We start from the raw sequence: 23,718 nt of genomic DNA on the forward strand, positions 1-23,718 counted from the left end.
GTTTGGTTGTTGCGCCAATGATGCATGCACTGAAACGGAGCTCTTTTCCATGCCATCTGGGGTGGTGTGAAGATGCGACACCCGCACCATGTCGTTTGGATGTGGCGCATGCATGACATCATCATGGCAGCTCCCGTGTGGATGGGATGCCGTCATGATGCTGCCACCAGCACATTCTAGGGTTAGGGACCGTGCAGTTGGTGCGTGGTCCCTAACCCTAAAATCGCCACAGCCATGCCTCTTTAGGGCCATCTGTCTCAGCTCTATATTGGCTGATCAGTGACAAAAAGCCATGTGATACCTTCTTGTTGTTGTGTGCCTTAAGTCATTTCCAACTTAAGATCAACCTAAGTTAAATCCATCAGGGTGTTTTCTTGACAAGATTTGTTCAGATGTGGTTTTGCATTGCCTTCACCCGAGGCTGAGAGAATGTGGCTTGTCCAAAGCCACTCAGTGTGTTTCATGGCAGGGCTGGGATTCGAATCCTGGTTTCTAGAGTTGCAGTCCAGCATTCAAACCACTGCCATGCTAGCACTTTACTCATGTTTTATTACAGCACAAGCTTTCATGGATTAAAATTACTACATCCATTGCATGAGGTGTTATTGTAGTTGGATGATTACCTGTGTTTCAACCACTGGCTGTTAATGGGTGGGAGGGAACTGATAACACAAAAACATAAACACCTTAACGAAAAGTTTGGTAATTAAAAATAACTATCTAGCCATTCCACATACATGATCTGATTAACACATGTAAATCAGCATCCTATTGGTGACATGCAGGTACAACTGAGAAATACAGACTTTTTCAGCCTTTGCAGGGGAAGCTATCCAGCACCCCATTCCACAAGGCCACCCGCTCTGACGTACAACAACATCAGAGGGCTCCAAGCTAGCCACTGTTCCTTCTGATACTCCTATTGGCTATATGTTTATACTCAGTCTCACTTCATGGAGTTTACGACATGGAGTTTATCCTGTGCAGAAACGGGATTTAAATCAAGGAAATCCTTCAAAAGCATGGCCATTTTCAGATGTCTTTGGGAAAACCAAACATTAATCTGATATTAACCCACACAGAAAGTGGACAAAATCAGCTGCTTTTTACTTTTGGGATTTTCCTGAAACTAAAAAGTGGCTGATTTTTGTCCACTTTCTGTGCAGGTTAATATCGGATTAATGCTCAATGCCCCCAGTGTGTCTGAAAACAATCCCGATTTTGCGGTGGTTTTCTGGGATTTAAATCCCATTTCTGCATGGGATTTGGGCACTTAGCCTCTCGTGTGATAAACTCCCATGTGTTCTTGAGCTCTGAGGGAGAAGGATCAACTTTGCATTGGGATTCTACTCCTTTGCTTTATAGTTAACACAAGATGAAGGATCCTGGACACATGGTCAGAGAGGATCAGGGGCCATGGAGATGGAACTGTACCTCACAGTCCCTCACTGCTGATGCTCACTTATGGAAACAGTTTCCATTATCAAAGGAAAAACCTTCCATAACTACAGTAACAGAAATGTTTGCTTCGTGATGGTCTTTTGCTCCTCAGTGGATTTGGTTGTAACGAGATAAAAATATTTGTGTCTATTCTAATAACAGAAAATGGAGTTGATATTTAATGAGTGCTTGCTTAGCTGTTTCACACTGGCCTCTTCTTCATACTGCAGAGTTTGTCAGCTCAGAAAATCTGCTGTTGACCCTTTCCCCTGGAACCATTCAGCAGCATTTGTTGGCTGCTTGGAGCAGGACTTCCAGGACACACCTAGAAGGTTTCCCTTTCGGATCTCCTTCTAGTGCCTATATTAGATAGCTCTACATGGTTGGAGTCAGTATTAACATGGACTTTCCAAGCACCCTCTGTGTCTGGCTTGGTGCTGTGGACTATGATTAACTGTGAGTTAACAAGTCTGGAAATGAAATTTTACCCAAGGGAGAGATAGGTGAAATTATGGGGTCAGTGTGGCCTTCTTCATAGTAATATGTCACCATAGAGCATTATTTATGTTTCATGGGATCAGATCCAATTTGGGGAGATATTGGTATTGGGACACTCCACTCTCCAAATCAGGGGGGTCCTCATAAGAAATTGTTCAGGTGAAGCCCGAAAGCTCAAGCCCAGTTTGGAGACTTATCACAAGCCCAGGTTGCAGGAAGGAGCCATGTGAATCGTTCACACCATGGTGACCCTAGTAACTCCTATCAGCACTCTGTTACCTTAGCACATGGGCTGGGATGAAGAAGCAATCAGTGAACAGGTTGCTTGATGATTTGACCCATATCCTTTTGTAATCCAAAATTTTGTTTGGTTTAACCAATAAGTCATGGCCATTTTTCACTCAGCCCTGACTACATGTGGCACATTTTGCCTCATTTTCCACATTTCCTATTGTCCCAGTTCCCAAAATGCAGTACTGGCAGAACATACTATTTTATCTTTTTGTTGCTAGTAACCTGTCTGATAAAGTTTTGGCACCGCTGTTTCAGACAAATGCTGAAAATCATCAGAGATTAGAACTATTTTCAATGGTGAACTTTATCTGGCACACTGTAGCCAATGACTAACCTGCAAAACACACAGATTCTACTTAAATGACACTATTGAATAATACCTGAAATGGTAGTGATGTTTTATTTATTTGCATATTTTCAGAAAAAATAAGCATTCAAGCTGGCACTGACATTGATTTCAGATACAACCAAGTTTCAGATTTTATGACAGATGAAAACATATTTCACATATTAGCATTTTTAAAAAAAAATCTGCACAAGGAGAGCATAAGCAAGCTCTTTGGTTTGTTCACTTCCTTTTGTTCATGTTCTCACTCCACACACACACACTTGTCCACAAGATTTTTTAAACATTTATGCTAATCTGATTTTTCTTTTTGTCTGTCTTGACACAGAAAAATTTACCTTTCAGCTGAACAAATCTTAAATAAATGAATATCATTTTTTCACATAAAATTGTTTGGGAAAACTTGAAACTGCAGCGGATCCTATTGATTTCATTATTTGTATTACACTGATATCCTACAGCTGTCTGATGTCAAACTGTAAAACTGCTGTCTGTTGCATAGTTAATACACACTTCACCTGGTGACTTATTAATGTTATAAGTATATATGTGTGTGTGATTATGCTGCTCATGTTCTTATGATGCAAAATGGCAACCAAAAAGAAACGATTACCTACCCAGGCAAACAATTTTGTTTATCTGAGCATAAATATGGCCCCAGTTTAAAGTTTTTCCTGGGCTGCTTTCAAGAAGTTTTGTTACTGGTTTCTTGACCTTTTTGGAGTTCAAAATCAATGAACCAGATTGCCTTCCATAAGTGTCAAGCACAGAATAAAAAATTGCATCACATCATTTTTCATTGTGGCCAGATGAGGTCTGAGCAAAGGAACAAGGAACAGGAAAGCAAGAACATCTGAAAAATTGACTATGCAAGCTGGAATGTGATTCCGCTGTAAGGGGCAGCTTTCTCTTTTCCCAGAAAAGGCAGCTTGTAGACAGATCTGGGTCTTAGCCTGCCACCCCAAGGGCCCCAATGTCAAGAAATAGTGATAGAACACTGCTCATTTATGCAACATCTGTAACACATATAGCAAATTATTAATAGCTCAATATGCCAATCTGCCACTGTGCATTCTAACATGGTGGGGACCAAGAGGATGGAAGTTCTGTAGCACAGATGTGAAAATAGCAGTTGCTATATGGAAATGAAATGCAGAGACTACTGAGTTTGGCTGAGCAGTATGTAGACCATGCCAATAGCTTGTACTGCAAACAATTTTCAATAAACCATGAAGGGTTTAACTGAACTTTCCTCAGTCTTGGTCTATCTGATCAATCTTCGTTGCATACAGATGATGTTGGTGGTCATGGTGATAATGATGATGATGATTTTAGCTCTTTATGACTTAAATGTTTTTCTAATGAAAATGATTGTTCTTGCCCTACTTACTATTGGTCTGTTGTGTAGATGTTCAAAAAAGAATCTCTCTAAGGGTTTTGCCTGTCTTGTTTTGTTTGTAGTGAAAATACATACAATCTCTCCAAATACTGAAGTTTCTTTCCATGCATAGGATATAATTTTAAGTTAAGATGATGTAAAGACACACATAGAAAATAATGGTGATGAGCTAAATTATCTAATTTGCATAACTAAATTGCATCCATTGAAATGTACTTTGAAGTGATGTCAGGTAATATGAAGACTAAGGGGTTAAATAGACCAGCGTTATACACTAGCACGGAGGCGACATGGTGGCATGGTATACGCACACCAGCTGCCCCCACACCAGCCCTATGCCAGCATCATGCCAGTGTCATACCACTTGCCCAGCTGCACAGCAGGGGGCATCACGATGCTCCACTGGCACAGCGTTTAGACATGGTATGTCAAAGGAGCACCGAAAGCCACTGCCACCATGGGAAGGGTGCCTTTTTGCCAGAGCCAAAAGGAGTAGCATTTTGCTGTTCATTTTAGCATAAAAAAACCACTAGATCAGGGCTGCAGCAAGCAGTTGCCACTGTCCCGATCCAGAACTGAAAGGTGTGGCAGGACGCAGCTCAAAAGGGGCAGTCTATCAAGCCCCACAATTTATGTGATTTTGATCTGGGGATGATGGTGTTGTAATTCAACACATCTGGAGCACACCCTGTTGAGGAAGGCAGGCAACGTGTTTACACAATAAGTCATTATTATAGCAAAATGCAATAAATTTTCATTTAAAAACCAAAAATGTAAAGCCAGATAATAAAATAAGAACCATATAAGAGCATTAAAACTATACCAAAAATTGTTGAAAGTTTTCTTTTTAAAGAGCTATTCAACTGGTACCGAAAGAATAATAAAGTCATTTCCAGCTGAGCCTTTATGTAGAAGGCATTCCAAAAAGAGGGTATCAGGAGTAAAATATCCTGTTTCAGTCCCTAACTCACATCCAGTGAGAGGGGAAAGGAACCACAAAAATGCTCTGAAGAATTCAGCATCTCAGCAAGTTCATGTGAAAGCACACAGTGGTTGCCTAATTCTATGACTGAAGAATTGTCTAGTAGGTCTTGCTTCTGAACAGATATCCATGTGATCCACTGAGTAAAGGACTAGTTCCTTGATCTCAGTACTCAGTAGGGTTTCATCCCTACAATGCCTAGCACACTGTCCATGGAGACACTGGGACTAGGAGACTATTATAGCCAAGTGTGGGGAGCTCTTTCAGAACAGCAGGTGCACTGAAATCCCAGTGCCATGCAGCCATTCTATTAAAAGATGCATGTTCAGATGAAAGTGACCAATATATAACAAACCTGGTTCGGTTTTCTACACCTCTTATAGCTGACAAAATGGAAATTTAGAAAGTGTGAGGAATAGTTTACTGACAAGATTTCCTGCATTCTTAGTGGGAACGAAATAATGAAAATGCAATGTCTCCCATGGTACTGAGGCCCAGCCCCCAAATCCTGGCAGGAAAATATTCAGGGCTCAGAAAGGGATAAAGTTCCATTTCAAATGTCCTCCAGTCATGAGACACTCTTGGGTCTTGTGTTCTGGAAGAGAGGATTAAGAAGGTCTTTGTGGTTAAATACTTTCTGTTTTGGCATGTAGAGAGAGCTGATGAAAGCATGATTTTAAAAAGAAAGAAATAATTTGTTGCTATGGAAAAAACTATACTGCTGCATATGACAAATCGTGCATCCTGAATATGGACTTCCAGTCCTATCTGTAGAGATGATGTTTGCTATGCTAAGTGTGTAAACAGGGGAGAAACATTTCTAGTCCTTAAACAAACAAAAATGGAGTTAATCAATAGAAATTCCAAACTGTGAAGTTAAGCATGTCCTACATAAGTCTTGCCTAATCGGAACAGGATTAGCCTTGGTTAGTACCTGGATGCCAAAAAAAAAAAAACCCTATGAAATTCATAGGGTCACTATAAATCAACAGAACACTCTCTCACACACAATCAGATTACAGACGCAGTGTTAATTGTATTGCCTCAGAGGCTGCTGCAAATAACCACACATAACAACAAGTTTGGAAGAAAGGCCACAACTTTATTAGCACACAATTGGTAAGGGTTGGCACCAAGCATGAGGTCAGGATCTGTGAAATCAAACAACCCCACGTTCGTCTGATTATCCAAAAACCTGGCACCCACCAGGCGCTTGGGATGACCTAGGGGCTAAGGAACACCACTTGACTGCAAAACATGCCATGCGTTCACATATTCACTAAGCCCATAGTCACCGGGAGGCGCTTCCGCGTTATGGCCCCCGCAATGGCCATACGCCTGCCTTATTCGCCCCTGGGTACCTATTGACTCCCAACCAGAGCTCCATAGCCCTGGTACCACACCGTGCAGATCCTGGCCTATGCTGCCGCCCCAAGTTGTGACAAAAAAACCACAAAACAGTGGTGGGTGGGCGGGGAAACTGCTCCTGTCTTCCTCCCTTCCTAGCTTGGCTCCGCACCGTGCGAAGCCAAGCACCGACTGGGGGATGGGGCCTGCAGCACGGCCTTATATAGGCCTAAGCCCCGCCCCCCACAACGTGTGCTGCGGAAATCCTCCTCCAAGGCAGCCCAACCAATGGGCTGCCCTGGAGGACCGGAAGCTCCGCACCACTGAGCCCCACTCCCAGAGTGTCGCGGGGCAGAAGGATCACCCCTTCCACCTCGCGCACCAATAGGGAGCCAGGGCAAGCCCCAGTGCATACTGGAGCTTGTAGTTTTTGCCGCCTCTAGCGGCAAAACGGTCTGCCAGGCTAGCGGGCAACCGTTTTTTAGTAGAGCCAATAGGTGGCAACAGGCAATGAGGTAAATTTGTTAGAGTGAAATAATAAAAGCTTCAGTTGTGCCTCACTGTGGCATACAGACTCTCTGATAATTCTATAGCAGATGGAGGAGTAATGCATGCTTGGGTGCTTCCCCTTCCTACACCAAAAACAGAAGGGAAACTCCGTGCAGATAGAAAGCTAATATGACTTGATTTATATTATCAAGAAAGGATGCAAAGCCATCTTTTGGGTTTATAGAACTTACAGATATAAGGAACATTCTGTCATGCATAAGATATACTGCTTCTTTAAAAGGCAATCCCAGAAGGCATCAGTGATATTAGCTCATTGGGAACAATTAGAAGGGACCCTCTCTCTCTCTCTCTCTCTCTCTTTTATAGATAGATAGATAGATAGATAGATAGATAGATAGATAGAGAGAAGGGAACAAAAGCAGTTGCTTTACATTCTCAAAAGCCAGGACAATCCTGGTCCTCTGCAGCTGTACCAACAAGCAGGGATCAATTGTTGTTCAGTTGTTTCTGTTCCTTTAAAAAGTTGAAGATTTTAGTTGAGTAGGTTATAATAGCTAACTGTTGAGTCTAAAGATATCTTGTACCTATTCCTGTTTCTCAGACTCAAAGGTGACATCTTTCAGGACTAAAGGTAGTAGGCAGAGTTTCAGGTAAAGGCAGATTCAAGAACATCAAGGGCATGGGGGTAATAGGGCTCATGAGAGTGTCTAACCCATCGCATTCCTGTGGGTCACCCTGATTTCAGCACTTTACCATTGTGAATTGTCTATACGGTTATCTTCCTCAAAAAGAAGAAATCTTAGTTCCAGCTAAAGTAAACCAATTTAATAAATTCAGACTTGGTCGATAAACATTTACATAAATCCTGTTGACTCACTGGAAAGAGCAATACCCTTTTTGGTCAACCAAAATGCACAAAACACATCATGAAGGCTTTCCAAGTGCACCTGGCTTCTTCATCAGACAAATCCTGATAAAACATGGCGTTCAGTCATGTGGAACTCCACAAATATCTTCAGCTAAGTTCAATATGTTATAGCACCTTTTCAGGCCATCCCCCAGAACAAAGGAAAGATAGAAAGGGAGATGTGGCTTAAATAGGTGTCTTGACCATCTATATGGGGCTATGGCTAATGTAGCAAGTATAAATGTCTTCAGTTCATCTATAGATCAAGTGGAAAGGCATTATTTCCACTGACTTCTCCCCCCCCCCCTATTTTTCAAAGCATTCCTGGGGTTTCCTAAACCTCAGAATCCTCAGTCCTCAGAATCAGGGTTCAAGGAGAAGAAGACAAAGTGCTACAACAGGGAGCCCCAGTTCTACCTTTGGAACTGGAACTCTGCTCATGCTCATTAGGGTACAGTCCAGTAGAATCACAAGAACTCTACAGTAGTATTATATCTTCTGGCTTCTTTTGAGTAAAGAGAAAGACAGGTATTCTAGAAACAAAAATAACATGAAAAGAGTTACTTACCTGATGTTTGTAAATCCTTTTTGTGTCACAGAATCATAGAATCAAAGAACTAGAAGGTAACCCAAGAAATCATCTATAGAAACACAAGCACAACAATGCCAAATGAATGTGTGTGGATGGGTGTTGCCTTACCTAACACTCCTAGAGTGGTATGCAAGTTCAAACAAACAAATGTCTTTTCAACATCTGACAATTAACCAATAAAACTGTTATTTGATGATACTCTTATACTGCTCTTCACAGTCAACTTTGAAATGCTGATCAAGGCTAGGGCTACATTCTGCGAGAGATTTACTAAAGTACGGCTGAACAGGTTACAAAGGACTTTCTCTAATGTAAAGCACTGTACAGAAAAATGAAGTTGAGATGGAGGAGGTTTTGGTGTTGATACTGTGAGAGATTTAAGAGGGGACAACCTCTGATCCAAATTCTTGTGATAGTACAGACAGGAAGTCATTTGGAAAAAAACCTAGAGGAAAAATAGCCAATTGATGTCCTCTGGACAAATCTACCTTTTCTGTCCTTGATTTAGTAGCAAGGTCTGTGGAATCAGGAACCAGTAGATATGGATCAGAATGAAGCTTGCTGTAGCTATTCTTTTATGACTGGACATAAAAAATTTGCTCTTGCCCATATTTCATTTATCATTTATGTTCTTGGCTGTACATTTCTCTAAATCCTATACACATGTCCTTAAATGCCTGCAGATATCTCAGGATTCCTGCCCCCCCCCCCCATCCCTGCTTATGGGTTCTTTACTTTCAGGTACAATTCAGTGTCTGTTTTCTATTAAGTGCATGAGGATAATAGATGTAAAGAAAATATGTTTCTTTTCAAACCCTAGGTCTCCCTTGGCAAGGCAGAAAATCATTAACACAGAGTATAGCCCAAATACTTTAACCTTGCCAAGTTTTCTGTTTCGACTGGGAATTCTGTGCAGGCAAGATTGATATGGCCTGATGTGGAGATGCTAACAATGAAGAGGAACAGTAAGTCTCGTGTGTTCAGTATGATGGTTACCTGCCATTATAGAACACTAATGGTTGTCTCAGGTTTGATCTTCCTTTGCTCCTAAGAAGAAACATGTAAACAAAAGTCTACCTTTGTGAAAAACACTTTCTGGAGAAAATTTCCAAGAGGTAACATGTGCAATTTTAACAGATAGCTACTTGGTTTACAAATTACTCACATGTTAAGGAAGCATGAACAAACCTAGGCTTATTTGAAAAGTGGTGCTTGCTGATCTCATGGAATCCCTACACAGGTTGCTATTTGGTAGTGATCCTTATGATTGATCATTTTAGGAGGTGTTCTGTAGGAAAATTGGCTTACCAAGACAAGTAAGCTGTAGCTACCACTTTCCCCCTAAGATCACATAAGAACCCAGTGATTTTCAACCAGAGTTATGTGAAACCCTAATGTTCCAAAGAAATCATGAAAGAAAAAGATAAACTCGGTTTTTCAAGCTGTAATATTATAATTTTTATACATGGATTCCTGAAGGTCTGAAAATCATTTCAAGGATTCCTCCAGGTTGAAAAAGGCTTCAATAATTATTTACATTGCTGTCATTTATTTATGTCCTTCATTTATTTTTAAAAATGTATATCTTGCACTTTTAGGAAAAGAACACAACTCCCCTAACTTTACATAATTTAAAATATTCCAGGAAACTCAAACAGGTAGCATTTCTACAACTGGCCATGACTTTGTAAATTAGAACACAACCTATGGACTTAGATTCTTTTAATTGCTATCAAGTTGGCTTTGAGTTATGGTGACCTTATGAATGAGAGACCAGCATATTGGAGCTCCTTCATGCGCCATGCCCAGGCCGCAATTAGCGACCTGGGATGTGATGACATCACGCACACACCCCGCCATTTGGACGCAGCACGTGTGTGACGTAACCATGGCGCCCCCCCATGTGGATGAGAGGCCGCCATGCTTATGCCCCCATCATGTGCTAGGGTTAGGCCGCATGTGGGCAGAGCCCCCCGAGGCAACCCTAGCACGTGACGAGGATGTCATGTACGGCTTGTCTGTACCGGGCCTCGTTTTACTTATTTTATTTGAATTCTGTATAATGTCAATTAGTAAAAGTTTGTTAGCTTATTACTACATTAATACAGAATATCCAGGCAGAAAATAATAAATTAACTAAATAATTCATTAAATAATGAATTTGTTGAGATGGGTTTCAATTCTAGACACCTGGACACCTGAACATTAGAAAACTTGTGAATGAAGAGCCTCTTTCATTAATAAAAGCTCATAAACTACCCAGCAGCACTGCAACAATAAATGAATGTTCATGCTATTCCTGATTTTGGGGTAGTCTAGTTTCATGAGAGAATTTGTCATTCACTAGCAAAGCCCATATTTTGCATTCAGAAGATGGCAAATTCAATCACTAGCATTTCTGCTTAAGGGCTAAGATAGCTGGTGATAGAGAAGAACTCTGCCTTATTACTAACACCAATATTTTCACTGGTACTGGCTTTCACTGGCATAGAATTACAGTGGATCCAAATGTGAGTTTCCAATATGGCAAATGATCAAGCATTGGATAGCAGTAATGGAGATTATTGCACTGCTAATTCTTGCTGTGATAGATGTGAGTTTTTTAAAAATAAATTTTATTTCTTATCAAAAAAAGGCAGAAAACAATAATAAATACAAACAAAAACAAGATAAAAATACAAATCCTTAAAAACCAACTGCAAAGATTCAAGGTCACATGTGATATTATTTATTTATTTATTTACGGTATTTATACCACACTCTTCAGCCCTAAAGGCTCTCAGAGCGGCTATATTAAAGGGCAACATTACATAAAAATAAGCATGGACTCAGAACACAGAAATATCTTCTTTGCACCAGTTCGATCATCGAAAGGAAATCATATTACAAAGGAAGACCCACTTCTGCTCCCATGTTATTGAGATAATATATCAGTGGGGAGCATCATTCTTCAAAAAGCAGAGGAAGATAGATGCAAATTGTAACCGTAACAGATGGATGTTATCAGACAGCCCTGTGGCTGGGCAGTAGGCAGCCTGTATCTTATCTGGGCTTCTCTTGCAGCTTTTCAAGAATGGGATTTTTCAAGAATGAGAGAAGCCCAGATTGGATGTAGGCTGCCTACTGCCTGGCCACAGTATTGTTTGATAAGATCAGTCTGTAATGGTTATAACCTGCATCTATCCCAATTGGGAATTGGTGGTGTGATAATCTCAGTGGTCTTCATAATGTCTGTGGACAGCACTGTGAACTTTTGGATTAGCTCCTCCAACATACAGTTAACAGCATCAGTCACAATCCAATGTGAAATTATTCTTGGGCGGGGGGTCATTGAAATAAATGGGAATCTCCCTGCAGGTATGTGCACCTAGCATTTTATGTAGTAAAGAGGTTTTATGAATTTTTAATGACAAGAGTGTATCATTAATTTCTGCATTTGGTAAGATCATGATCTTTTTGCAGATATTGCACCAGCCTAGCTTATTGCCATGATCTCATTTGTACCTTAGCTTTTTTTAATTTATTTTTTTCCCCTCATCAACTTCATTTCCAAGTCAGTATGATTTAAGGAAGTAATATCAGCAAATTGCATTGGTATGAAGACTTGTCCCCATGTTGGAACATGCACACTGCTGACATAATTTCTTTAAACTGCAGTATGTTGTATTATCCTCTTTTGCCCATGCATTACATGCTTTTTGTTGTTGCTGTGTGCCTTCAAGTCATTTCTGACTTATGTGGTGGCTCTAAGCTGAAACTATCATGAGGTTTTCGAAAGATGAGAGGGTGTGACTTGCCCAAGATAACCCAGTGGGTTTCCATCGCTGAGTGAGGAATTGAACCCTAACCTCCAGTGTTCTAGTTCAATGCTCAAACCACTATATCATGCTGCCTTTTAGTACATCCCAACTAAGATATAATTCTATAGCACTTTAATATGAAAACTATTTGGCATTGTTAGTTTTGATGGACTCACACAATCCCATGGCTAATCCTTGGCCCTAGTTTTGCAGAGCAGTGCCCAATCACATTCAATGAGATCCAAGTAGATGCTGCAGAAGGAGACGTGAAAAAATCCAGGCAAGCAATCAGATGTCAACTTCAGCATATGGCTAGCTGCCACCAATAATGATTCAAGCTGTACATTAGCTTGCTGACTTTGTGTTGTGGATTGGCCTTCTCTGAGTAGAAACATCAGCTCACAACTGTCCTCTCTCTAAGAATGAACAGAATATTACTTTAGGGACACATGGTTTTGTCATATATTCTGAGAACAATGCAGCCGTATGACTGCAGTGGAACTGATTGGGAGAGACAAGTGAGGAACTTGGTTGTCTCTGTCAATTAGGGCTGGCTGCTACTAGTCTAGATGGCATTTGGTACATTCTAACAGACAGTACTTTTCTAACAGGCATTTGTCATTCATGAAGCAAGAACAAACGACAACCCGAGGCTGCTGTATACAATTCCCTAATAAAATAATGAAGCCCCTAGTAACATATTGATACCTCAAATTGTTTGTGCAAGTGGCATAGTTTGTATCACATACTTAAATGCATAAATTTCAAGAACAGCCTTTGGAATGGCTCCAGAATGGGGAAAGGACTGGGAATCTGTATTGCTGAACAAGATCGAGTATTCTATTACAGAACTTTACAGCTACATATAAAAATATACATGGTTCTTGCAGTCATCTATTCATCTAACAAAGCTACTAGCAAATGTGTCAGGACTTTAAATTTAAAAAAAAGATTTTGAGTTTTCACTTATACAGATTTTACAAGCATTGTAACAGATACAGTTACCTTGATCTTAGGACAAATGCATTTTCCCAATAAGCCAACAGAAAATTAGGCTACAAATGTGTTATTAAAGAATTGGGAAATTCTTTCTGTAATCACTCATTGAGTAAATGCATCCTCACAAAAGAGAATAGGAAGTCAGTGTTATTTGCTTTTGTAAAGGATTCATAGAAAAGTGTATGGATTTATGTCATGTTTCTGAGACTGGCAATGATGAACCAGCCTGGTATACTGAGTTCTAAATGGTTGCAATTCAATTTGGTGGACTGTAAAAGGAAGATAATACAAGAGACTAGACTTAAAATGTTGAATTTTTCCATCTATAAATGCTCACCTTCCATGTACTAAACAACTTAGATAAGATTCTTCCCCTGCAACACACACAGATACATACACTTTTTTGTTCCTAACTTTCCCATAAAAAAGATCCAAGTAAATGTAGCATGACGAGCCAATTTAAGCCAATTTCAAAGTTATTTGAGTAATTGGTTATTAAGATAACACTCTCAAATTTCAATTCAGCAATTATCCTCTTAAAGATACAGAAAGTAAGTATATAGAAGAAAAGATTGTGCATTAAAGCCACAAAGTCCTATTCCCCCCCCCCAACCCTACAAAAATCTCCTATCAAACATGAACACTTGAAAAGGCTGTATAGCTCTTAATCATATTGAACTGAGACTTATCTCCTAACATATGTGACCTTTCTAAGTTGAAAGCAAATGTTTCTAAATTTTGGAAACAGGGTTGGCTATTATTGAGGCTCATAAAGATTAAGAGACTAGCTGAAGACCCTCCTTTTAATATATATAAGCTTCTTAGTCATAACTTAAGAACCACAAGGGGACAGAATATTGTCATCCCACAAGGCTGCAGTGCCGGCTGATGCAGAGTCTGATGATGGAAATAATGGCTTTGGCAGAAGTACTTGGTTTAATGCCAGTTTTTCCATCCTAATGAATGGTGGAATTACCACAGAAAAGCTTTACAGTAAGAAAAAAAAGAAGAAGAAGGGGGATTCGAAGCTTATTCCCATTTAATCAACCCTTTGGACTGGATGGCCATGGCCAATTATTATTCCAAGCTTCTACTGGTTAATCACAAAGTACACAGTTAAAAGGAGATGTGTGTTTAGCTATTTGGCTGCTGAAAGCAAAAGTGGAGGCCCAGCAAATGTTCAGTGAAAGATTAAGGCTATGCAAATGCTTTTGGAGTTTCAAATCATTTGCAATTTGCCTTTCTGAAAGTATGCATGCTTCTTCCATCCTTCTTCTGCATTGAATAAAGTTCTGGTTTTGGAGAACAGTGCTTCATTCAGTTAGGCCAGATTCTATCAACTACAGTTTAAACAGAAGTTCAAGTCTGGAGAACAGGTCTTCATTCAGTTAGGCCACATTCTGTCAGCTACAATTTCCTATCTAAAATATTTCACAGAACTAGCACTTTCCATCATTTCCATATCATAATGGACTCTTAAGACCAGCCAAGATGAAATTCAGTGTTGCAGTTAATTAATCTGCAATAAAATTAAGAGACACAAACCATGGTAGAACTAAACATCCAAAGTGTAGTTTATATTTAGACAATACATTCGTAACATGGGAGATCATCTTGTGGAGTGATGGCCTTTCCATTATTTAGTGAGGGAAAGAATAAAACCTTTCCAAAAGTGAGGAGGAAGTAGTCCTCATAGGAGTTTGCAGTAAATTTAGGGAAATACTTGGTGTGATCCCATGGTCAGGAATATTAATAGAGAAGGGGGTTCATGATGGCAGGGAGTTTCTTGTAAAAGACTGGAAGTACAATTTCAAATCATTCTATTGAGGAGAAAAAATGAGAGGTGTCTAAAAAAACACCAGGGTGGGCGTGTAAAGAACTATTAACTGAGCTAAGATTTAAAAGGGGGCATACAAAAGAAATTGGAAAAAAAGGTTTAATCACCAAAGTGGAATTCAAACAGATAGTCAGCATGTATAGAGAGGATGTAATAAAAGATAAAGTGCAGAATAATTTCAGGGTTGCTAGACAGGTTAAAAACAATAAAAAGGGCTTATTGGTTATGTCCACAGCAAAAGTAATAACAAGGAAATGTTAGAGCCACTTCATGAAGAAGATAATAATAATAATAATAATAATAATAATAATAATAACAGTTTATTTATATCCCACCTGAAATCTGTAGTTCTATATGCACCTATCTGAAATTAAACTTATAGAAATGGAAAGGACTGGGGGGCATCTAGGTCAAACCACTGTCAACCCTGAAATTTATACTTAAATCATCCCTGCAAGTAAGGGTCCAGACAGGCCAAATAAAGCAGTTTCAGGCGACTTAGGAGGTGTGTTTAAACTACACTCACATTCTAAAAGGCTGGAAGCCACGCCAAAGCTGCTCTCTGGTCCTAAGCAATTTATCTGTATTACCATATTGAACAAATTGAAACTGTTCTGCAAACGACAGGTTTGTGTCTAAGGTCCAAAACACACTGCAGAAATAATCCAGTTTGAGACTGCTTTAACTTCCTTGGCTCAGTGCTAGGAAATCCTGGGAACTGGCACTAAAGCTCTCTGACAGAGAAGGCTAAATGTATCACAAAACTAGAGTTCTCAAAATTCTCTAGCACTGACCCAGGGCAGTTAAAACAGCCTGAAACTGGATTATTTCTGCAGTGTGTTTTGGCCCAGAGGCAAAAAAGGTGTTGAGTAGGTCTGCATTCTCTGTCCGCGTTAGCGTTTCACCATCTTCTGCCCTGCCTTCAACACCACCAGCCAGCTCCAAGCCAAACTGGGAGGCTACCTATACCTTTTTCCACCAAGGCAACAGCTGAGGCTGTTTAATATTGTTTTTCAAGACCGGGACCGGGGGGGGGTAGGGGAGGGGGTTGAGAACAGGGATTAATTTCCTATTGTATCTGTTTTGCCATGTTAATCGCTATGCATTTTTACTGTTATTTTTATTGTTGTTGTGAACTGCTATGCATTTTTTGCTATTTATGGTTATTTGATTGCCATTGTTATTTGCTATGTATTTTTTTTACTGTTGTAAGCCGCCCTGATTCTTTGTGATTGGGTGGGATATAAATAAACTGTTGTTATTCTTCCTCCTCACTTTTGGAAAGGTTTTATTCTTTCCCTCACTAAATAATGGAAAGGCCATCACTCCACAAGATGATCTCCCATGTTACGAATGTATTGAATATATATATATATATTCAATTTGTGAGCTGTAGAAACTTTCAGAATTCTTCTCCCTGCAAGAAAACCAAGTATATTTGCTTTTTCCTCCACCTTTAGAGTTATTCACATAGCTTTATTATGCCTTAATGTGCTGGATTTGAACAGCATTTGGAAGTACTAAGTCATGAAATTTGCAACTCACAAGAGAATGCTCTTCAGGTCCCCCATTAATTTAAAGCAAGACAGTTGCATCCTAATTGGATTCAATTACAGAGAGTTTACCATCTTTATGGGTCTAAGGAACCCCTACAGTAGCCTTAAAAGAGCGTGTTCATTGATGGAACATGCTTGAAAATGTTTAGGAATGTTACAACACCTCATTTCAGATAAAGATCTGTGGCTGCTGATTTGAATTCCAGACCTCTCGACTGTGGTCAACTGACATCTCTCAGCATTTATGACATTTAACAGCCATACACCACTGTATCATTTTCAACTCCAGAAGCCCAATGACAAGAAACAAAGGCTTAAAAGTGGTGGCTCATTAAAAAAACAAAACAAAGAAGGAATAATGTCATTATAGATAATTACAAAAAAAGCAACAATAGGAAAGTAAATTTCCCCAAGAAAGTAAATGTTAACAAAACAATAATCTTGGGCAAAGGTTTAGATCCATGGCTACAATTCATGGTTTACAGCAATAGTTTAAAATTGAAATTTTCAACATGTTTTCAGCTGGAATCACATTTCGTCATGAAATTTTGGTGGAATGCAGGGCTGAATATGGTTGGCTCTCACTATAAGAAAATCTTCTCCCACCAATGGATGTAACATTTTGTTTAATTTTCTTCTCCCATGCAAAAATGAAATATTTTGAAAGTTGTTTTCCTGCTAGATGAATTCATCAGAGGTTTCATGCATTACTAAATGTTTTTCCACATTTTAGTACTTTTTACAAATTTTGGCAGGGTTTATATTTTGTCCACAAACCATTGTATTCTGTATATAAAAAGCTTATTTATGCACAAACACAAAAACCAGGAGGTGGAGGACAGTGGTCTTTCCATTCTCACTAACGGTGAATAATTTAGGGCAAAAAAACAATTTATTCAAAATTCTTTGGCATTTTTTTCCTCTTCTTTATTCTTACCACTGAATTAAGCTCCCAATGATGTTTCTCACTCTAAGACTAGTGCACTACTGATTTATAGCAGTTTGATGTCACTTTTGCAGTCTTGGCCCTATTCTAAACAACCCTGGGATTACAGAATTTTTAGGTGTTCAGGTTTCTCTGTGAGACAGGCCTGCTACACAACATCTAGAAACTTTTAATCTTGTACATGTATATTCTCCTGTACTTCTGCACTAAATGTCTCTATGAAATAATTGTAAGAACTCCAAAATTACAAATCCCATAATGCTTGCTCTCTGATTGAAAAAAAATATATGGGAGGCAGTTCTCTCTAAGGGCCTTGCAGCAAGTATCTGAGCAACACATTTTTTAAAAAACCCAATCCTCTCCTCTCCCCCCCCCCCCCCGCAAAAGGTAAATTGTTCCTACCATAAAACTCCTACACCTATTTGTTTGGAATCTGACAGCTTTCAAGATTTCTCCAAATATTCCATGATGCATGCTGGATTCATCTAATTCTGTATTAAGAAAATCTTCGAACTATTTGCTGAGTTCTGGTGATGGCCAAGGGAAAGTATAATATTCTGGTTTATCAAAACAAGATTATGATTAAGTATCAAGTTGAAATGGGTAGCCTCCACAACAGTCTGAATCAACCTCCCCATTTGCTGCTTTATGGCCCACCTAATCTTGTGCCTGGTGCACACTCCTCCTACCATTCTTCATTAATGCAGTTTTATAGTTCCTTTTTGTGGGATAGATTGTTCCAGACAAATAAATTGATACATGAAAAATATTTCTATGAGGTTTTCCTGCACTGTGATGCAGCAGTGATATTCTAGGTGTTGATTTTCTTTGGTGTACATTTTTGAATGAGGGACATTTTGATGCAAATGTCTGTTCAATCATATAGCTCACTGACAAACCTTGGCTCAGTCTACATTAGTTGGTCTAACTAGTTTCATGAATCATTTTTGAGAGAAAGAGGATAATCCTGTCTATGTAACCCTAAACTTCTTAGAGTAAGGGTGTGACACAAAGAAATGGAATGAAATAAATAAATCTGTAATTCAGCTACTTTGGGCAGTTTACCAAATAATTCAGAACTGTAGAGATGTAGTCTTGAAAGGTCTCCAAGGGTATCTAGACCAACTCCTATTGGTGCAGGAATCTACAGATAAAGAATCCCTGGAAGTCAGGCATGCAATCTCTGTTTTAAAATCTTTAATAAAGGAGAAACCATCAGGTTCTGACTTACTCCATTTAATGATCAAACACCTTTCCCCATACACATGTACACACATAAACCTTCACATCATCTTGGGGTGGGGGGGGGGGAAGTCCCTAAATCCCAACAAATACCATATATACTCAACTATAAGTCAAGACATATATGCCCCAAAATGGATTCCAAAATTCTAGGTAGACTTATATACAGGGCAATATGGTAAAATAGTAACCAGATGGGAGTACAAGAGACTCACCAGAGGAAGGTTGACCAGTTTACAGTCCTCCCCTGAAAGCCTTCCTTCCAGGCTCCATGTGAGAGTCCTGCCCCAATTATTCCAAATGTTGCCAAAAGCTCTCTCCCACCACCACCACCACTTCTCCACTCTGTATCCAAGGTGGGGAAGAGGGTCAGGGAGCCAAGGTGGAGAGTTAGTTTAGGTTCCCTGAGCCTCCTCCCCACCTTGGATGTATTCTGAAAGGCATACAAGGTGGAGGAGAGAGTGGAGAGTTAGCGCTGACTCCCTGAGCCTGCTCCCTGCCTTGGATGTATCCTGAGAGGCATTCAAGGTGGAGGGTTAGCTCTGCCTCCCTGATGCTCCTCCTCACCTTGGATATATCCCGAGAGGAGAAAAGGAAGACGAGCTGCTTTAAACCAGATCCCAGTAATTGCCTCCAGTCTGGGTTTTTATGGAGCCCCAGTAGCCAAATGGCCATCCCTGGGCTCTCAAAGGGAAGCCCCACCTGGGAGATGGAGAAGCAGCGGTGGCAGGAAAGAGCTCTCAGCAACATTTGGGGCAGGGCTCTCACTTGGAGCCTAGAAGGAGGGCTTTCAGGGGAGGACTGTCTGGTCAACTTTCCTCCGGTGAGTCTCTTTTATTAATCTCCCTATGCCCCTTAGTTTTACCCTTGACTTATCCATGGGTCACATCAAATTCCCTGAGTTTTGCCCCAAAGCTGTCCTCAACTTAAACACATGGTTGACTTATAGTTGAGTATACACTGTAATCAAAAGTTTACAAAAACTCTTATACTCCAACCAAGAAGGTAGAAAGTATTTGAAATGTGTAGTTCTCATGTGCACCAACAAAATAATCAAAGATTTATCCCAGTATTGTAGTGCACTAAGGAGCTTACTGTGGGTTTTCCCCCCTTTCTGTTTCACAGTTTTTCATTGTTCTGTAGCTCCCTTGGCTGACCTGTTTCCTTAGCTGCATGAGAAGAGTCACCTTGTAATTCTCCATTGGCTTTAACAGAAGTGTGGGAAGCCAGCAAGGCTGCATACTATGGGAGCCTCATCTGTGTAGCGAAAGATAGGGCCCCACAATCTTTCGTAGCTATGACAAGTGAAAGAGCCCTATGCCTCATCCATGAGAATTTCAACATCAATTTCATCCCCCTCCCCAAAGCAATTTCTTTTCTATGGCTGCATCCATACTGCAGAAATCATCCATCTTGATACCACTTTAACTGCCATGGCTCAGTGCTGTTCACTTCTGGGAATTGTAGTTTGATGTAGCACCAGAGCTCTCTGACAGAGAAGCCTAAATATCTCAAAAAACTGCAGTTACCAGAATTCCATAGTATTGAGACATAGCAGTTACAGTGGTGTCAAACTGGATTATTTCTTCCGTGCAGATGCAGCCTGTAAAACTGAATGAGAGTCGTTGGCAAAGATCTCCTTCTCACAAATATCTGATGTGGACTTTTTGAGCATAAAAACTACATGAGGCTCTTCTGCACAAACATGTGCATAAGTTGGAGTTATCCTTGAAGGTGCTTGGTAAACTGCAGAAGGATTCTTGAACGTGTATCTAGCACAGATGAAGTGATGTTATTAAAGCTGCAGCTTATCTGTGGGTCTGCTTGGAAGATGAACAACATACATCTTTTCCACTATGCATATGTCTGCAATTTTCCAAAGTTCCTGGCTAAGGGAGCGCAAATCATTTAGCTGCTCAGCACTGTATATAATAAAACACTCAAGGCATCTGGAGTTTTTTGGATCTGACTCTTGGCATGAAGCTACATTGGAAGTGTTGGATTATCTTTGTGCAGTTTGGAAATCAGCATGTTTTTCCATGCAATTGGAAACCTGTAACTGCTTGCATATCCTCAGTTGGGTCCTTTGTTATCCTTCAGCGCCATTGATTGGTTTGTGCCTTGATAGAATAGTAAAAACAGGGGAGGGAGAGATGGACTTGAAAAGGAGACTTTTCGAAAAGAAAAGAAAAACCCACATGATAGAACTATAACAAGGAAGCCAAAAATCATTAGTTTGCTGTGTATGGAATCTTTGCAATACATCTTCCCTGGGAGTAAATCCTAGTTTACATGGGGAAATTAGATAACTTTTCACTTCCCAATAGGCAGGATATATTTGTCTTGTGGAGGCAAGATTTAAGCACATCTCCCACCCCACCCTTTATGGCAAGTAGCTGTCTCCACTCAGCTATTTTCAGTGTAGCCAGCTTCAGCTGGATTCACAATGCATAAAAAGTATTGCCTTATCAGTATGTCTTTGATTCTAGTTAAGTTTGTTCCTGAGGATGATACCCCATGCAATAAGGGAAAGTGAGTGCTGTACAGATAGCTAATGCAAATACATATATACATTAACATCCTATCCACATCTGTGATGTGAATTCAGGTCCCAATTAACTAATTGGAGACCACTTTTGATGAGGATATGGATGTGCTCCTCCATACAAAGCTAGGGATTGACTTGATCATGGCCAATCTCTGCATTACAAATCCAACAGAAATCAAATCTTTCAGTATTGTTCAGGAGCAATATACTATATTAAAATGTAATATTTTGATTACATACACATACATTATGGCTGGCATCCTGTTAGTGATATAGAAAGGTGTACGTCTGCCTTACACCCATGTATGTCTTTTTTAGTAGTTGTGGAGTTTACTGAAGCTTCCTTCCCAAGACTTACAGATGAGCTTCTGCTGCTCCCCCCCCCCCCCCCCGTGGCTGGTGCAAAATGAAGAAGATCAGAGATGTATCTGGCTATGTCCTTGTAGCCAGATGTGCAATGATGACATCATCTGCTGAAATAATAATAATAATAATAATAATAATAATAATAATATATTTATATTTTCCCGCCTCTCCCAGATGGATCGAGGTGGGGCTACAGTCCGTTAAAACAAACACATCAATAATAAAATACATATAAAATACATCAATAAAAATAATACAATTAATCTCTGCAGGGCTGAGATGGATCTTAGCAGAAGATGTAATCATTTTGTGTCTGGCTGTGGAGACATAGCCAGATCCTTTCCCAAACTCCCAAGCACTTCACAAGCCACAGAATAGCTGTGGGGAGCTGCACTGGCTCAATTCCAGGGGTCGATATTGAGTAGAACTATGACATATCATTGTGTCATACTGGATTATAGGCTATGTCCCATTTTTTGCAAAGGTCCATTTTGTATTTCTTATCCCAAATGGATTTGTGTGTGTGTTTGTCTGTGAACCTGATTATATTCTGTTCACATGTTGAAACTACAGGTGAGTTTAGTACCACATTGATGAGATAGTTTGGGTTTGGAGTTTTAACCCTGCAAACAACTGAACAGTAACCAGTTTTCCAGGAAGCAACGTTTACTTTTAATTATTATTGTCCAGAATCCTCTATTGTGGTGTACATTAGGTAACAGTATGTATACTTAGGTACATCACAGATGAACTAAGAATCACTGTTAGTGAGTTGCAAAGATGTGTACTGGGACATTGGATATTGCACAACAGGACCAATGCTCATCAGTCCCAATGTGTATCAGTCACTTTGCTGGCTCCCCTGCATAGTAAGGAGCCAGTGTACTAATGTGTAGTAACATAACACTATTGGATACAAACGTCATGTAACTGCCCAGTTCCAATTCCCACAGACAATGTAAGTCTCCAACAAGATCACAGCCATTATTTTTAAATTTGAAAGATTTATTTTTCTCTCTCTTTTTAAAGAAGGACTCTTAAATTGGCTTTAAATATATATGGGGGGTTGGGGAGGGGAGGATCCAAATGTATTTACTTACTTACTTACTTACTTACTTCACTTAAAGTCTTTAAAATACATGAAGCTAAACAAGTAAAGACAGGTTAAAAGCAGAGACAGCACAGAAAACCTAAACAAAGAATAAATAAAATTAAGCTGTAGGAGAATCAAAATGCTGGTGCTGAAAGGACATATGGTGAAGAAGCACAGATAAAGCAGCAGATGAAGTAACCTCTTTGAAAGAGGAATAGGGATGGAAAAGAATGTCATTGATTTTGACAGTTGTGACAAAAGTAGTGCTTTCACACTTCCCCAAGACTTGTTGTCAGAAGAAATGGACCCCTTTTGAGAATTCTCAGAATTGCAAAGCTCATGTTGCATTTTGGAGAAAGAAAGTGTGTATCAAACAAGGCAAACATTGTAAAATGCAAATGAATAAGATGTGCACCAATACATAATATACACATGATTTACACAGTATGAAAAAAAAGTGTTGATTAAGTAAGTGTTCATGTGGAAAGCCTTGCAACCTAAAGTAAAACAAGAACAGGAGGAAAAGGCAGGTGGGATTCGAATGCACTGAAATTCAGAGAGAGGGATTTCATTTTCCTAGAACAAAGTTGCATACAGGGTATAGTGGCTCAGTCACTAAGAAACTCTCATGCACTGCTTCTGATACCCGCCTCAGAAGACAGTACCTTCAGTTTTCATCTCCTAAAGTGTTCTGCCAGCACCTTCTCTTACCACAGACTCCACGTTCTCCACAACTCTTTTGCTTTTTAGCTGACAAATGCGGCCACAAGCCTACTGGGTGGGTGCGGGAAAGATATTGTGGTATTTGGCTAAGTGACACAGAAGAGGATAGCTGAATTCTTGCTCATGAAACTGGAACTCATCCATTCTTCCAATGATGTCATTAAAAATTTGCTTACATTTAGCATATCTACTGACTTTGTGGGATCATTGTTGCAAGTTTCAAATGACGCATGAAATTAAAGACTCCTAGACACCAAAAGGAGAAATAATTCTGGCTTATTGCAGTCACGGCT

At 39.8% G+C, this 23,718-nt stretch overlaps 1 long non-coding RNA gene across 1 annotated transcript; it reads right to left on the reverse strand.

Moving 5' to 3' along the window:
• Nucleotides 1-5,099: 5,099 nt before the first annotated feature.
• On the reverse strand, nt 5,100-16,603 carry LOC149318630 (uncharacterized). The gene is made up of 4 exons (XR_016279821.1): nt 16,497-16,603; nt 12,292-12,531; nt 8,292-8,364; nt 5,100-5,554 (listed from the first exon to the last, which is right to left on the reverse strand). It is a non-coding gene; the product is annotated as an uncharacterized LOC149318630 (long non-coding RNA).
• Nucleotides 16,604-23,718: the final 7,115 nt, after the last annotated feature.

The sequence above is a fragment of the Sceloporus occidentalis genome, unplaced genomic scaffold, assembly GCF_023333645.1.
Source record: "Sceloporus occidentalis isolate IW3139 unplaced genomic scaffold, rSceOcc1.0.p SCAF_2, whole genome shotgun sequence".
In the NCBI taxonomy this organism is placed as follows: Eukaryota; Metazoa; Chordata; class Lepidosauria; order Squamata; family Phrynosomatidae; genus Sceloporus; species Sceloporus occidentalis.